We start from the raw sequence: 14,669 nt of genomic DNA on the forward strand, positions 1-14,669 counted from the left end.
AAATGAGGCAGGAGAGGTTTGTAGAGGCTGGATTATGAAGAACATTTATATGACAGACAAGAGCATTCAAACTCCCTGCTACAGAATTCATGTGTTAGAAAGCCATTCTTGTATGTCTTCCTTTTAAGACAGTGTTTCTTCATAGAAAGGTCTGTGTCTTGTGTATCTCTGACTATCCCAAGTTTAGCAGGGGTAGTTACTCAACAAATATTGGTTGAATGAAAAAGTGAATGAATGAAGGAGTAAACGAACACATTAATCACATCATAATACATACTTTGACTGCGGGGGTACAGGGTTAGAGGGTGCCAAGAATAGGGTCATAGATAACAGTGAGGAGAGAATTATATAGCAAAAGCATAGAGAGGAGGATATTGGAAAGTTATTCAGGAGAGGAACTGTCATTAACCAATACAGAAAACCCAGAGGGTTGGTTGGGGGCAGGGAGAGATGAGGAGAGGAGGAGAGAAGCAGATTTCAAGAGAATACCGTTGGGTTTTGGATATGTTGAGTTGGAAATGGTTGGAACCTGTAAGTTCAAATTTCCAATTGTCACTCAGGTTTGGAACCTAGAGCTAAGGGTCATGCTACTGAAACCATTGCAATACCTGTTTACGTTGAGAGAGAGAGTGTAGCAGCAGACTAGAATGAGTTCTGGGGTTGAACCTTAGGAATGACAAGTGCTTTCCAGAGATTAATACATGTTATAGAATCTTATTTGTCGTCAAGGGCAGAGAAAGAGGAGCCTGGAATGTGAGCTTAGGAGGAGTAAGAGGTGAGATGAATCTTGTGGTGTGAAATCTTAGGCAAATTCAAGGGGGTATGTATTCAACAGCATTAAACTCTGCAGAGAGGAGTAAATGTAGCACTATTTGCTTTGTGTTGTTTGGCGGTATATTTATTGGTGAAATTACACAATATCTATGGAATTAATTTTAAAACAACTTTAAGGGTCTGCTTTGCTTGGTGTTATATTTTTTCCATGAGTTGGATACATTTTATACTCAGCAGTGGAAACTGAGCATTTTAAAAAAGTAAATCATACTCAGAAATGCCATTTTCATGAAAAAAAATGAAGGATGTTAATACAATGTAATACCAGGAGGATACAGTGAATGTTGTTTATTTTCTCAAGGCCTCATTAAGTAAGCTGTTGGTAGGTGCAAAAAATAAGAGACCCAAATGGAAATTTCAGAGGAACGGGTGAACTGGCTTTTCTGTTGGGAAGCTCTTTAGGATGACTATGGGAATATAATATCGCTTGAATATGTGGGACTAGTCTTAGAAACTGAATAAAATGAATTATTACGAATAGACGTATCACTGAAGATTCACTATAGTAATTCATTTATGAAAGTAAGGATTGTTTTTGTGGCTGTTAAAAAGAGTTACTACTTTTTAGTTTTTATTTTTTTTGAAATTTAAATTATAATTCAATTTTTAAAACATTTGTTCAGACTATGGAACATGAGGACCTATTCAATGTAAAGTGTTCTATGCAAAGGAAAAAGAGATTTATATCTTTGAAAAAGTTTAGTGGAAGTATAATACAAGAAAAGTGCACATAAGTGTGCAGCTCAATATTTTCTTTCACAAATTGAACAAAACTGTGAAACATATACTCAAACCAAGAAACAGAACACCAGAGCACCCAACATGTTCTCTCTGAGCTCCCTTTCAGTCACTAAGAGTATACACCATCTTTCTTCTACAACAGAAAATCTAAATTGTTAAACACTAGATTTCATCTGATTCTCTACCATGACGTTTCACCGAAGATGGTGCATTTGTCGGCTCACTTGTTCTCCTCCTTTATTTATGCTCTCAGCTTGTCCATGGCAGGAATTACGGTTTACTCGGCTCATCTTCGCCTAAATGGCCTAGCGCAGGGTTTAGAACATGGTAGCCATTCAATAATTAAATTGACTAATAAATATGGAAACCAATAGGAGTAACGAAAACTTGAGGACAATTGGGGCCAGGAATTATTCCTCGTGGTAAAGGTGTTTTGGTCTTGGTGCCACTGAAGCACCAACACATACCTGGACCAGTGCTCATTCTGAGCATGACTCAGAACAGAGCGGAGAGAGGAGAGTAATTCTCTAGGGCTGGTTTTAGTTCTCCTATGATAGTACATGAGAGAGGACGGTTGGTAACTGCACCATTTCTGATTCAGTTATGACACAGAGTGAATCTCTAACACAATTGGACAAAAATCATCTATAGTAGAGATGGTGGGTAAGTTTTTTCCCTTTCGTTTCTCAGGGAGGTTAAAACAGACACTTTCCAGAGACCACAAGAAGGTGACAGTTAAATGAAATGAATTTCAGTAATAATATTTTATCATTGTTGCTTATTCTACATATATTTTAGAATGTTCTCTCAATCTGTTTACTGATAAATATTAGACACATATAAAAGGAATACAAAAAGAACAATCAACTATATATTTTGCCGCATTTAATTACCTAAATATTGTCAATAACCTTGATTTTTCTTATTCTTCCACTGTACAAATGATGTTTGGCTCGATACTAATAATAACTAAGATTAAGCGAATGCTTACTATAAACCAGCCCTGTAATTTACATAAGTGACCCCATTATAGCCTCACAATTATCACACTTTGTGTAATCCCCATTTTAAGGAAATGGGGCTTAGAGAAGTTCAGCTACCGGCCAAAGCCATAAATCAAGTGGGACATTGACTAGAGATTCAAACCCAGATCTTCCCGGCTCCAGAACCCAGGATTCTGCCTTCTGTAGGATACTGAAAATCTGATCAGTTCTGATATTTGGGGTTTTTACCCACTATCAGATACTCAATACTGTTTACCTAAGTTTTTTTTTTTTTGATTTAATGACTAAACAGATACTCTTTTAACTAGAAAATACAGCAACCCTGGGGGTTTTACCTGACGGGTTGGTCGTCATTCACAGAGAGATTTCTATATCACACCAGGAAGGCTGGTTGTGAACGCAGAACTGGAAGACGAAAGTCCCAAGTATTACATTCAACTGAAAATGGAGTGTGGAAGAACGTCTTGACAATTCTATACATGGAAACAGCCCTTGAAATTCTCCAATTCAGTCATTTTTTGGGGGTAAAGACATTGTCTCTGGAAGTTTCAGTTAAAAATAAAAAGCCATCTGTTGCTTTACATGATTACTTTAGCATGAATTAAACTAACAAACTGTAAGAAACAGCACAAAGGGTATTACACCAGTGCTATGCTGCCTCTTAGGGAGGGGTACTCAGGAAGGAAAATTAGTCCCTTGAGATGAGATGTCAAGGATTTCTTTGGCTCTGATTATCTCCCCAACCAGGAGGGTTGAAAGAAGAGGTGGCTGTCTTCTCTGGAGATAATGGAAGCATAGACCAAAGTGGCTTCTTGTTACTCTCCCAGAACAGAATTGGGAACTAAGATCAGGCTCTTTTCCATGTAGAACCTTTCCCAGGCTCCCCTTAGGTTAAGTCATCCCCTTCAGCTTGTCACACAGAACCCTTGGTGGCCTATTCTCCAGCCTTGTTTCACACTTTGCTTCCACTGTGGTTTTTCCCACCTCTTTGAACTTCTCCCAATGCACCTTCAGGCATTTCTTAAAAGTGCTTGAGAATCACTTTAAAAACAGCAAACAGATTCATACTTGTGTTTGCTAAATTTCCTAAACTACTAAGAATCCATGAAACAGGGGTTTGACTGCTGTAATCTACAACTTTCCCATGTGTAATTTTAAATACAGCAAGACACCAAATAGGTGACTAGGAGGCAGGTAGTAATAAAAATAAAGTACTGTTACTTTGTATTTTAAAAATGAATCACACATGTAAAGAAATAAATCCATTCTTTTAAAATCTGGTAGATTATTTTAAGCCATATCAAGAGAGAAATGGAATGTGTTCAATTAAAAATATCGAGAAATGTTATCCTTTACTTTAAAATAGCTGTCACTTTAATTATTTATAATTTTTATTCTCAGCTCAAAAGTAAAAAGACAAATTTTATATAACCAGATAGCTCTTATAAAACTAACCAGATACCTTTGTCTTTCTTCTTGCTTTTATATTAAGCCCTATAGACTAAGCGCCTGGCTATAAATAAAACTATTGATGTTAAAAGGTCATGGCTGTGACCTTTCACATGTTTCTTCTCCGCTGTATCTATATACACTGTATACTTTACCCAGAGAAAAGATTCTTTATTTAAGAGAGCTTAAACTGTTCAAATTTGTAATGTACTGGGGATTTTGGAATGTCTAGGGGACTTAGTGGATAAAGAATTGACCTTTCATCTCTGAACCCAGACACAGTCCAACCTCAGATAAGTGAAAAAGTTTTGTGTCAGTTGCCTGTATGATAAACTGGTGCTATCCGCTATCTTCCAACCCAATTAAGCATTACTGGCAGATCTGGCCTCAAGAGGCACATAGAGTATAGAAATGGAATTACTTGTACTCCTAGAGAGGGTGTCTGAACCTTCAAGATAGGATTTTAATGTTATAAATGGGAAGCATTGGCCAAAGTAGCATCTACAGATAAAAATCCATAAACCCGTGTGAAAGCCACCCCTCACTCCCACCATCACATGCAAATTTGAGATACCCAGATACTTTTCAAGGTTCATACTTTTAGCTTTTATTTGGTATGACTTCAAATGCAATTTGTAAAATATTTTGGTTCTATTACTTCACAGGAAAGAAATAACTTGAATGTAGAAGGTGGTAGCAGTTGTGGGTGGTATTAGTAGCACGCAATGCAATTTGATGCTACAGAGTCAGCTTAATGTTCACAGAAAAGTGCGGAGTGGTTTCTAAAATATTAAGTAACACATAAGTCCCTGCATTTTATTTTGGTATATGTGATATGAAGTTGTAACAAGTTTTAATTTTATTATTTAAATTTTACTTACCTAACATTAAGATGAATTCCCTTTTAAAATAATCATTGGAAATTATTAAAAGAACACGTAAGCTTCTTGAGGACATGATTGCTGTTTATTACATCTTTGATTTTTCAAATAGACAACCCAACAAATCACTCTAGGTGCTCCCCATCTATGACGAATGAAGGAATGAGTAATGATTGAATGAGGTATTATTGCAGGTTGGGAGGCCATTGTAAGCTGAAAAAAATCTGTTAAGTATTTCAGTTTTGCAGAAATAATGAGGGAGGGGAGGTTGAACAATTCTTACAAAAATATTCAAATAATTAAAAATTTCAGCAATGAAAGGCATCAGGTTTAACTTGAGAAGAGTCTTTACTTTAATGGAAGGTAATACAGTGATTAAGCATCATTATTTTTCTCCCTTACAGAGAAGACAATGGCCATTGACATTTAACTTAAGTAGAGCTTACATTTACATACTACTAGGAACTTTATAATATGCAGTTATACATCAACTATTTTAAAATTAACAAAAGAAAAAGAAATAATATTTTTTCCTGCGGATAAATGACATATGACAAGGAAGGAGAAAGTGGTGAAAACCAGTGACTTCATCTCTTTGGTTGGATTACAGGTTATTTTCATTTACTTTTTTACATTTTTCTATATTTTTGCAAATGTTATACCATAAGCATATGTATTATTTTTTTTTAACCAAGAAAAGTAATCTCTGAAACAAACACTCTCCTTAAATTCTACCTCATTACAACCTTCTCTTTAGCCATCATTCACGTTTGGAAAACTAAATACATTATTCAATCTGTAAATTTGAAAATCACTAAGTCCTTTGGACATTAAAGGGAGAATACTTGAAAATTTTTATGCTATGAGTAATCTGATTTGAAAGTTGAGTGAAGGTGAACTCAAAAAAGGTGAAGAATTCAAGTTACAAAGCAGAGGCAAGTATGGCTGGTAGGGACCAGGAACTTGAAAATACTTGAGGGGAGTTGTGTGGAGTGGTTTGAGAGAAAAGAAAGCAAGCTTATTTTGATTTATGTACACAGATCATCTGGATACTTTATATTACTGGGTTTGGCCAAAAATGATCATATTAACCGAATTATTACTCAGTCATACTTTAGTGAAGACATGAAAATGTGAATGGCAAAATTATTAGCTAAATAGGAATAACAATCCGAAGAAAAGAAGTAAAATCCAGAGGGAAGGGATTGAAAAGATCAAGATATGAAATATTCAAACCATTACCCAATTGGAGTCGAGAAAATGATGCGACTCTTGGCCTTCAAAGAATAGATTAGAAATATGGGCTGAAAATCTGAGAAGGATTGGAGTAGAATATTGATGTGAAAAAAAATCAAAAGCTAAAATTCAGGTTTTGCAACTAAGGATTTTTGGTTTTATTTTTGAAGATGATCTATTTTCTCCATATGGCTTTTCAAAAGGAGAGTGGGTATAATCAGTAAGAACCATTTAGAAACGGCTTATTCTGGAAATATTATCTTCTTACACTCAGTATTTTTCCTACCTACCATGGGAAACTAAATATGAAACCCAGAATTCTGACACCAGCACACAAAAATTTCAGCCTTTCCAAGTCTTTTGTGTATAGTTAAAGTTTTTTTTGTTGGTTCGCTTTTAGAAAATATAGAAATAAAGCTTCTAGTTACTTTACTTGGGGTAAATCACTGCATGCCCCAGGCAGAGCTACACAACCACAAGTATCTGCAAACAGCACATTCATGTGAATTCCATATCTTCGTGACCCTTCTCTATGCATCCCCTTTATAGCATGTGTAACAATTGTAGTTTAAATAGCTACTTACTTAATTACTAACTTAATACATGTGTATATCGCTGGACATGAAGGCAAGATTATGTCTATTTTGGCACCATTTATCTCAAGTCCTAACTGCCTGACACACAGTAGGTGCTTAATAATTGTTGAAAGCACAACTGAATCAATGAATGAATCAAGCGCCCCTGTGCTTTCGTTTTGACTTGAACTCACGTGTAAAAGAAGAGTTGCCTGTAGTGAAGTGCCTTTCCACTGATCAGAAACGATTTTTACTATTTGAAGGATAAATAATACTTTTTCATTTCATTGACTTGGAAATAAGCATTTTTCTAGAAACTAAGCAAAAAGCAGATAGACAACCACAAATTCCACAAGAAGATTTAATGAATAAAATACCAAGTGACCTAAGAAAATGCAAGTCACTGATGATCATGATGCATTTTTTCTTTAAAATGCCTTCCTATTTCTCATATATAAAGGATTGTTTAGAGATGTCATCAATTGTCATTTTAAACCGTGTCCACTTGGTCCAGGTCTGCAGGAACTCCAGGCAGAGGAAAAGGCAAGAGAAGACTGCTTACCCTAAAGATGAGAACACCTTTGGAATGTTAATAGTGAAAACCTTTCTAAAGGAAAATTATTTCTTTACTGAACCAGGAAAGAGTCAGATTGGCTTAGCCCATTTTGCACCTTTGTGCGAGGGAATCTCTAGGTTTAAATTATAGCAGCTTCAGTCTTTGCTTTTCAATCCCTTAATCCTTAAGGAGCATAGGTTTCAGTTCAAGACAACTTCACACAGAACATAAGAAAAGACTGTGAGCCTACCTCTAGTATGATGATCTTTTTTTCGGCTGTGATCTTTCCCTTGCATCCTATAGTAAAAATGACTTTGAGGCAAACCAGTGTCAAATAATTAATGCATTTTCAGCGAAGGACTTTTTTCCACTATGCTATAATGCAATGCATGAAAAGCAATAAATGCTTTCATGTAAAGCCACTAGTACCTGTGGTTTTCATCACTGTTTCACTGGGATCCCTCACATTAGAGAACCTTTGTGAGGTGCCTAAGCTGAAATGGAAAGAAAAGCTGGCCTGGGAGGTTTTCCATCTGGTAGCCTACCCCATTACTTAAACAGGCTACACCTTAAAAAAAAAAGTTATTCAGGTTGAATTGGGGCAATTATGTTCTGATCTAAGACATATATATTTGTCAATTATTTCCAGGTGTTTCTTAAAAACCATGTTTTCTTGATCTATAATTAATATTTTGCTAATAGAGCTCCAGCAAAATGCCACAAAACCACTCACCATTTCTCCACGCCATAAATGATAAGAACTAATAGTAACCATATTAAGATTCTTAGGTTTTTAAGCATTATCCTAGTTTGTGTCACAACTGTTATTTAAAATTATAATATCCAGGTGCTATATATGGTATTTGATCAAAGGGAATGGAAATGTAATGAGTTATAAGTTTTCTCCCTGAGGACTCAAACTGTACATAATGGGAGAGGGTGTGATTTATTTTCTGAGTCATTCTGGAAACAGTTATGAAAACCTTTAGTTAAATGCTGGTAACCGGGGTTATTGAATCTGCTGATATTTATCACTTACAGGGGGGTTATAGGAGTGCATTTTTTTGAGGGGTAAACCGAACTAAAATGTCTTTTGAAAAAACTCTACGTATCAGAAAGCATTACTATCACCTGCTGACTTTTTAATGAATATTTCCAGACTCTATATGACAAGTTCATAGAATCAAAAAAAAAAAAAAATCAAGACTTCAAAATTGACCTTTAGAGATAACAAAAAGTGACACTTGATTTTTTTTTGATGGTGATGAATGCATCCTCTAAATTACAATGAGCAGTAGAGCTATAATTTTATGGGAACATTTCTAATTTTTCTCACATTAACCTTGTGTTAAGAAATGCTGACAACTTTGAATTACAGGGCTGAATCCACTTCCCACTCTTTGCCACCAGTGAAAATGATCAGGCCTTCCCCTTTAAGCAAATGCAATAAGAAAGCATCAGAGGAAGGTTGAACACCAATTTTTTTTTTTTCGATCTTCCTCAAATATTGTTTGACCTTAATCACTGTCTTCCAACAAGCTTAATGTGACATCACCTTGAAACAAAAACACACAGCTCTCAAGTCTGGCTCTGGAATGAAAAAGCCCTGATTATTAGTCCTCTGTGTGATCTTTTCAGATTGCACTGATGAGATGAAGTTTAATCTCGTTTCTCTCCTCTCCAGTACCACAAACCACAGGCAGTTTAAGGCAGCCTGAAAATCTCTTACATCTGGCAGAGCAATAAATTCAAGGGATTTCGCCTGACAGCCATGACAGGCAGCAGGGCAGCCAGAAACAACCGTCTCTTATGTTGTGCTATTTGCAAAAAATCAGAAGAGGAGGAGTCGGCACAGGACCACATCCTTCTTTAGCATATGTTCGTGTAGAAAACCCTTTTATTTTCTGCCAGATGCTTCATGAATAGGTCCTAAATATTACATAGACAGTAGCTATCACTTCCAAACAAAATTCCTGGGTGTCTGCTATGCTGCAAAGCATATGAAGGCCTATTGTCTGGCAAAGGGTCATGGTTAAATTTGCACAGATTTTTTAAAATAGATATTTCAGATTCTCCATGTGATTTATAGACATTTGCACACCCCGCTGTGCATGAATATGATACCATCTTCTGAGTAGGATTATTTCATGAAATGTAGACGGGATTTAGCTACAGTAACTTTTACTGGGCAGCTTAGAATGGCCAGCAAAGTACTAGAATTTACTGCAGCACAGTTTGCGCTGTCAGGCTCAGGGTTGGTGTTTATGATTTCTGCAGAAGCAGAAATAAACAACTTCTCCTTAATGGCCTTCTTTATGTGTAGGCAGCCGTGGTCCTATCTGGTCTCACAACAGTAGCTGGTGCAGTGGTCTGGCCCATTTCATGTGGAACCAATGTCTGAAAATTTGCATTTCTGCTTTTCTGAGTTTTCTGTGGCAGTAGCCAGAAATGGGGAAATAGGCTGCAAATGTTTGAATGGGTAGCATTCCACTCCACTGTTTTCAGTGCCAAAAAATATAGTGTGGATAGAACAACTCAATTTTAAGATTCTGACATAGAGAGGAGAAGGAAATCGCCGGATTTATTTTCAGATTGTACCTTGTCAATAAACCCTGTAAAAATACTCATCAATGAAAATTTAAATGACTTCTTTGAGAGGCCTGTTTTCCCAAAGTATGCGAGATAGTTTAGTTACCATTCACTATGCATTTCAAGGTATATTTAAGCAATGTTCAGAATTATATGAGGCATAAGCATATGAATATGTTAAATACATATTTTCCTCTTCAGGCAAAAATTTAACAAAAGGAATTATCTAAAACTTTTCTGATGTAACAACAGTTCTTAAAGTTCTAAGGAATGTTGACCTACGTTGTATATAGGAGCAGGCAGAAAATACATTTTTAAAAAACGAGACAACCGTTTCATGCCAAAGAAAAACAATTCCTTTGCCAAACTACACATTGTTAACTTAAAATGTGTTCCATGTGGAAATAGGAAGACTGATTTTAAGGAAAGGCTAGTGATCTGCAGTCAGCTGGCTCTGTGCCTGTCAACTACACATTTTGGCTTCTAGTTTTACAGCTACAATTGGAAATATTTATTTCCTCTATTTAAGCCCAGTTCTTTTCCTTTGCCTAGTGAACCAATGAATTTGCCTGTAAACACGCATATAGAAAAAAAGACTTCCCGGCAATACGCAAGGGAGGAGTAATTTAAAATCTCTTGTAGGCAGCATATTATAGGTTGGGAAGATTGTATTTTATTCTGTTCCCATTTTGTCCAGCCCTTTTGCCAGCATTTTTGTATACTCATCACATTTTCTGGAAAGAAATTAAATTACCGAAGCCTTCGGCTCTTGAGTTTGAAAGCTTGTGACCACAAGACAGACACGTATTTGGAAGACTTATATCTCAACTGATGACAATATTTACCTATCACCACTGTTCAGCATTATCAACATCAACAAGACTTCAGAGAGCCTGGTTTCTTTGAAGTGGTCATTACATCCTGGTCTTATGCAGGTTACAGATGAATTCTGAGAGGCAGCATGAATCCACAGCGATGAGCAGTCATTGGAAAGACCTTACAAAGGGAAAGAGTCTTGATGTTAAAAAACAATTATCTAAAATTCATTTGTTAGTCATAGCAAACTTACATTGGATCACTTAATTTTTCTTACATTTTTCAGCATTTGGTCTTTGCAATAAAGAATGCGGGAAACATGATTCATCCAAAAGTATTTTTACATTGTTTTACATAATATGAAATAGCGGGAATTAGAAATTCGAGTATATGTGGAGTTGTAGCATTTATTTCAGTTTCAATCTCTAAAAGACAAATCCAGAGAATTTCAGTAGCCAGATTTTAGTAAGTCTGAGTGGGCCAGAGCTCTTTATTGCAATTGTGAGAGCACAAAGCTCCTCCTTTGCTGGAATACCCAAGTTTTATTTATGATTTTGGATTTTATTTCACAACATTCCAGTTTAGTTTAGCATGATGTATTTAATAACCATGTCGACTGTCTTAATTACCCTATAAAGCAGGGTTCCATTGGCTTTTGACCCTCCACGGCATTCCAGAGAAACTGCAGGACCATGATAATCACCAACCGCCTGTGAGAAAATTAAACAAAAAGGCCCAACATTTAAACCACCATTTTAAACGACCTATTACATCTCAGGAATAAATCATTGATGAAATAGCCGGCTTAACAGGAAAATAGCTATTCCATAGCAAAGAATTTCCCCTTGCGTGATCATGAAGAGAATATTAAGTATTCTTCTGCTCAAAAGGTTAGATTTTATGTCTGTCCAATGCCTTTTAATGACACATTTTTGTGTAATTTTACTGTAATCAAAGCTTTTTCCAATAGAGGTTACAGACTGGATATTTTGTCATTCTTAAACATTTTGCTATCCATAGAATATTAAATGCACTTAGATATGGCCAGAGGAGAAAAAATCTGTTTATAATTGGAGAAAATTCAAATTAAAAGAAGATCTATGTATAGTTTTATTTCCTTTGATTAGCATAGCCATTTGCTATACATTTTGCAAAAAGTGCTAATCAATCACTCTGTGTGATAAGATTGATTTATTAATTGCTGCCATAGTCCAAAAAATGGTGACCAGCTTTGAAGGTCTCAATGTCTGGATTAATTTGAGAGTGGTGCCAATATGTCGTAACTAATCATGATATATCGTTATGTTCATTTCTATGTAATAGTTCTATCGGTCTGAAGCTCAACAAACATAAAGCTTAAATTCTCTATCTCTCCTCACTCACCACTGATAAATATTTGTTTTGTGAAAATTGATATTTTACATACACTTCCTATGATGGTTCCCAGAGTGACATTAGAGATATACTAGATAACTCTTTTCTGATCTCGCTATAGCACAATGATTAGAATCATCACTTTTTAAAAAGATTTGGATACAACTCAAGTATAAAAACTGTAAGCTTTTGTTCTTTTTTGCAATAATTTTGACTCTCTTCTTTGCAAAAAACAAGATAAGCACATGTGCCTTGAGGTCACCTAAGGTCCATTTCCAGGTTTCTAACATTAGCCACTTTTTTTTTCTATTGGCAAATTGCCTGGGGCCCAAGCTGGCCAATGGGTACTAGAAATAATTGGGTGAACAAGTACGCTTTTTTGGCAGGGATGTGTAGTAGAAAAGACAAGTGCTAGATTTGTTGTAAGGCATCGCAGCATCCGCTACTCGTTCTGCTACTTACCAGCTGTGTGATCTTTAATAAATTACACACCATCTCTGAGTTTCAGTTTTCTCGCTTGTAAAATGGATATAATGGTAGCTATTGCCCAAGGTTTTGGAGAGGATTAAATAAGATAATATATATAAGATGTCTTCTGTAATGTCTGACTCATAATAGTTACTGAGTTTTTGTTGGATTTGATTTTTTGGCTCTGTCCCCAACTGAACTCACAGCAATCTGAGTAATGCTTTGCTAAATGTTTTCTTATTGAAACCCACTCAAAAACTCCAAGGTTTAACACTGGAAAGAGATCGCCAATTAGCAAGGAGTGGCTGATCAAGGAGCCTTAATCTATTTCCTGAACCATTTATGCCACTTAAATTACTAGGGCCACCAATGCCAGTTTCTAGTGGTACATTTCTCACTGCACTTCAAAAATTTTGTCCCAAATCATAGATTATTCCGTTGGTTCTTTTTAGCACAGCTGAAGAAGGCTGGTGTCTTAAAATTATTTTAAAATACTATGCAATAAAAAAAAGATAAATAAGGTAAGTTTAAAAAAAAATCATTAGGTTCTTGACGTTGAGATTTCTGACTCTTTTCACAGTTAGCTCTCACCAAGTCTGTCCAGTTCTAAATCTCAACCCAAAGGACTTGTGTCCATGTGCCTCTGGTCTGTTTCCATACCCCTGGTTGCCCATGGAAAGGAGAAGGACACCTTCTCATCTGGAGAAGAGCTGTTCTTCTTGACATGTTAAGCTCTAGTCTTCAGGCTTCCAGCTCAACATTAGCCTTGCCACCCAGTTAGGACTTTCAACTGAAATCAAAGTTTAGGTCTGAAAAACAACCTCTTCTCAATGGAGTGACATCACAAGTTCTCTCACTCTTCAGGTAAGACATATAGGGAACAGCTGGGTCAATGAAGGCATCACAACCCAATATAATTCCCAAAGTTGCAATTGCGATAATATTAGTGAAATTGTACTTTTTACGAAAACAAATCTCAGTATTGGCCCTGGTATAAAATTATCCAGGTGAAGATGGACAGCCCTGATCCAGTAGCTCCTGACATCCACTTTTAATTAAGGTTCTCTCAAACTATTACATCACTAACCCTCTAATGCAGCAGCTCCTGGAGTCCCTGGACCCTGAAGTGATCATGAACAGGATTCAGAGGGACTGACAACTTGAGTGGGAAGAATTATAACTTTATTTTCACTAACCTCAAACTAAAATTTATAATTTTTTTCAAATTTGAATGCAGACAACAAACCACAGTAACGTTAGCAGGACCTATGATGTTATCAAAATAAATCACTGATATTTTACAAGTGATTCAAGCTGGCCAATTTTTTCCGCCCCCGGATTTTTTAGGGTAGAAATAACAATAAAATTCCCTTTTCTCTTTGATGAAGCTATGGGGATATGGGTCCAGGGAGCCGTGTTTACCACTAGGTGAAGAAAGTTCAGTGGTAGAAGAAAACAAAACTAACAAGCAAGATAAGAGACAGAGGTGGAGAGTAGAGAGTCATGATAATTGTTCTTATCCCCGGGTCTGGTCCCTGAGGCCAGCCTCGCTCCAGTACGGTTGGGTGATATAAGCCAATGGGTTTCCTTTTTGAGTTAGTTTAGGATGGGTTTCTGGATCTTGTAACAATGATGACAACAGTAAAACATCTTAACTATACAGAGAAATATCATGGCCTCTTTTATTTCTGACTCAGGCAGTATCACAAATCTCTTTCCGCAGAACACCTTTATTATAGACATCTGTTATTTTTGCCTACTTAAAATCCTTCCTCTCTTCTTTCATAAAAGGATACCATTTTTCCTTGAGATATTGCCTCCGCTGCCAATTCTCAGTCTCCTCTATATGGATAAGGCTGACCCACCTTAAGCCAAAGAGGTAAAGACATGATGCATGACTCAGTCACTCGGCACGTTTCATGTCCGTGGCCAGGTTCAACATAAGATATAATCTGGACCACTGGGAGTCAAGTCCAGTGCTTTTATGAAACTTGAGAACAGATATAGCTCTTTCCATTGGGACTGCTGACAACAAGAAGTGATGCTGGAGGTTCTAAGGCTCTCTCTGTGGAATGCTGAGCTGAGACTTTGAAATGGACCAGATCCTGGTGACATCATTTGAGCTGCTACATCCAGTCATGCCAAT

The sequence above is a fragment of the Ceratotherium simum genome, chromosome 31 (genome assembly GCF_057802395.1).
Source record: "Ceratotherium simum simum isolate JZ-2026a chromosome 31, ASM5780239v1, whole genome shotgun sequence".
NCBI lineage: Eukaryota > Metazoa > Chordata > Mammalia > Perissodactyla > Rhinocerotidae > Ceratotherium > Ceratotherium simum.